Consider the following 4,141-nt stretch of genomic DNA (forward strand, 5'->3'; position numbering starts at 1 on the left):
ACACTTCCAGTCCTTTGTATTTAGGACTAAGAGTGACTTTTGGTGGCCACTGCAGCAGAACCTAGGTGGTCCCAGCTCCTACCTCCCAGGAGAATTCCCCTGAGGCTGCTTTCCACCTGTTGTCAGTCTACTGTGACTGGATGGCTCTTCCCTCATTCTACTCCAGGACATTGGCAGTGAAGTGACCCAGGACTGTTCTGCTGCTGGAGTTCACCCTGAGCCCTTTGAAATAAAATGGCGACCCCACCCATCTGCTTCTGTTCTTTATGTCTGTGTCCCGGTTCACCTCACTCACCAACTGCTGGTTCTGCATGGCCTCTCAGGAAACAGTGTCTTCTATTTTCACTGCTGCTTTGGACTTTTCCCACTGCTGGGCTGCTGGTCCTGCCTGCCAATATAATTATACTTTTAAGATACTGAAGTATTTACCTTTCCATTATAGCTAATATTTACTTTTAGAGAGCAATCTTAATTTTGAGCCCCAAATCTGCATATAATTGGGTTTAATATTTTTCTTTTCTTTTCTTTTCTTTTTTTTTTTTGGTTTTTCTCTGGTACCGGGAACCGAACTCATGACCTTGCGCTTGCCAGGCAGGCGCTTTTGCTGCTGAGCTAAATCCCCAGCCCCAGGTTTAATATTTTTCTGTGTTGAATAATATGGATCTCTCTTGGTAGCTGAGAGTACTGAAATTATTGTGGTTTATAAAACCACACTAAAAATCTATGCTTAGCTCTTCCACCCAACCAGATAAAAGGTAAAAATATCTAGTGATACTTCCAAATTCAGGTATGGTTCATACCAACCCAGTCAGGAATGCTATGGCTAGTGTCTAGATGTTCTCCCAAAGCCTTGTGAGGCCATAGCTTTTTAGAGATGGCTAAATCTAGGGTGTGTGGTGCTGGGATTAAGAGGGTGTGATTGTAAATCAGTCCACTGACTGGATTGGCATTGTTCTGGCTGGGATTAAGGGTGTGTGAGTGGTATACTTCCCCTAATGCTGGGCACCTGCATATGATATAAAGTGTAGAACGTTTTATCTACCTTTTCTTATTGCTTTGGCTGTCTTCTGCAGCCATAAACTGTTGCCACTTTGCCATGTGCCATGCTGCCTTGGAGCCAGTTGATTATGCACTGAAACCTCTACAAACTGTGAACTACATAAACCTTTCCTCCTTTAACTTTGGGTGTCAAGTATTTTGTCTCAGCAGTGAGAGAAAAGTAACTAAGATACTCTCCTTAGTAGTAATTTCATGAATTTATGAATTTCTGTCTCTTATAAATATAACATTAGGAAAAGTTGGGAAAACTGGAAAATACCCTTTGGAATTAATTATTTACAGTTTGCTAATGACAAACAAGTATGTATTAGAAATTAAGTTTTTTTCTTCCTCTGCAATGAATATATTCTTTAAAGATTCCTGGGAAAGAAAAGTCACTGCAAGAATTTAAGCAGATTATCTCCCTAGTGTAGGAATCTGAAAGAGTAAACAAAATCCAAAAGGTACAATAGATAGTGTGAAAAGGAAAGAAATTGCTCAAAGGGGAGGAACAACTGGGATGAGGGAAAGGAGAAAAGCAAGAAAGGAAGGAGAAAAATATATATACATGTATATATAAGGATAGCTGGGATAATTGTACTGCTGATGTCTATTAGTTTATTCAAAGGAACAGTTAATGCTTAAATTTTTTTGACCAAATTTGCATGCTTATATCTGGCAATCTGAACAACTAATTTGAAGACAACAATATGCCATATAAGAACCATTCTGAATTCCTACCATCTTGTTTAGTGAAGCTCTGTATCATTTCTAATGCTTTAAAATTACTTTTTGTTCTCTTTAACAGTTTGATCAATCTTGCATTCTTATATTTGGTAATCTGAGCAATTTCACTGAAGATAACACTATGTAATATGTAACAAACCACTGTTAATTCCTATCATCTTGTTTTGAAATCCTGTATCATTTTTATTGGTTTTGTGTTGTTTTGTTTTTATCTTTGTTGTTGTTATTTTGTTTTTTTTTCTTTAAAATAAAAAAATTGAAAAGAAAGTAACAAAAAAAGATTTTAAGAAAAAAATTTCATTAACAATTTTTAAACTCTTCTGTTGGATCACTTCTGTGGAGCAGGGATTCAGAAAAGCCTCAGCAGGGTGATCTGTCCCTCTTCAGAGCATCAACAGCCCCCACCGGAGAGGTGCTAGCCTGGGACCATCTTTACACTCAGGCCTAGGATGGGGATCTGGCCTCTGAAGGAAGGCAGAGCTGTGTGTTGGCTGTCACTAAAAAGCCTGCCTCGAGTCTCCTGGAGTGGTATGGGCCTCATAGCATGGCAGCCTCAGGGTGTTCAGAATTCTTACATGGGCCCTCAGGGGTCTGAGACTATTTGCTCAGTGAACATGTGAAAGCTCATGACTATTACGATATAATTCCAGAAGCCACATGGTAAATTCTCCCATACTTTTTGCTCAAAGCATTCAGGGCACAGAGTGTGACTCTCCTCTCAACTACCAGAATGTCAAAGAATTTGTGATCTAAGTAAAAAAGCACTGCAATCATACACTTTACCTTTCCCAACTTACCAGATGCATTTACAGATGTCACCTACCACCTGTATTCAGAGTTCTCCAGAGAAACTGAGCCAATAGCACAGCACACATATGCACAGAAAGATTTAGTCTCAGGAATTGGCTCATGTGATTATAGAAGCTGGAAAGTCCAAAGCCTGTAGGACAGACTGGTTGGCTGGAGACCCAAGAGAGGCTACAATCCAGCTCAAATCTGAAGCTCAGCAGGCTGTTGTGGAACCGGAGGGGTGCTGGTGGTATAATGAAGGCCAAGTGCAATCTGCTGGACTATCCCCTCTTGCTAGGGGAGACATTTTGTTGTTGCTGTTGTTCTGTCCAGACCTTCAACATGGATGAAGCTCACATGCATTTCAGGAGCAATCTGACTTAATCAGAGTTTACTGATTTAAATGTTAATTGCATCTAAAATGCCCTCACAGATACCCCCAGAATTATCTTTGACCGCATATCTGGGCACTCTCTGGCCCAGCCAAGTTGATACATAAAATTGACCATCAAACTGTCTTTATACTACATTCTCATTTTTAAAAAATACTTTAAAAATTCATCATGTTCCATTTTCACTTCATTTGCATATTAAGGGTGTTTCTTCTTATTTGATTCCTGCCTTTCTGGTTTCTTTTGAGCTCGGAGTCCTTTTCCCTAAATTACTATTTGGACTGGCAGAAGAGTCAAATATATTTGATTCTATTATTTTTCAATTCCTAAAATGATTCACAGAAGTAAATGTTCTTTGTACTAGAATTATGCAATGCACAAGTTTAAGCTGGGGTGGAATGGTCTCTGGGTCCCTGAGGTGAAATCATTTTGGTCCTAATGCATATCTGTGTTCCCATTCTCTATCTTGCTTCCACGTCTCTGACCCCTGTTATCTCATCTATATTCCATTCTGTTTCTGGTCAGACTGCACCCTCACATTTAATTGACACTCATTTTTAGGGAACTCTCAGCCAGTCAATAACTGTATGAAGTTCAAGCCATAAAATTCACGTATTCTACTTCAACCACACAAAGTTCCCGTGTATTTATGGTGCTCTGCTTCTGCCTGTAGTAGTTACGACAGAAAGCATGCAACACAAGAACTGCAGGAGGGCAGTTCTCTCAGATAGTGGTCTTCAGAGAGTGAGCAGAGCCCTGGGTGCAGGCTGTTGTTTGGGTTTCAGAGAAATGTACAGAATATTGTCACAGAACCTGGAAAACTCAGTGAGCAAAATGCTGTCTCCTCGCTTGCAATCGACTTTGCTTCAGAAGAGCTGTTTTTCTCTATGCTGAGATAGAGGTGCTTGTCTTTCAGCACCTGCTTTTGAAGTTCTTGGACTTGGTGTTAAAGTGCAGATTCCTGGGCTCCTTAGACCAATCAAATCACCTTCTCTAGTTGGAGAGCTGCTTCAGGAATTTGCTTCATTTTTATCATGGTAAATTACACGTAACATTAAATTTATCATTTTAATTTTTAAGTGTACAACTCAGTAACATTAGTACATTTATACTGTTTTGCAAACATCACACCATCCGTCTCCAGAACTTCATTGTTCCAAAATGACACTCTACAC

Source organism: Chinchilla lanigera, unplaced genomic scaffold (genome assembly GCF_000276665.1).
Source record: "Chinchilla lanigera isolate Chin_1 unplaced genomic scaffold, ChiLan1.0 scaffold00048, whole genome shotgun sequence".
In the NCBI taxonomy this organism is placed as follows: domain Eukaryota; kingdom Metazoa; phylum Chordata; class Mammalia; order Rodentia; family Chinchillidae; genus Chinchilla; species Chinchilla lanigera.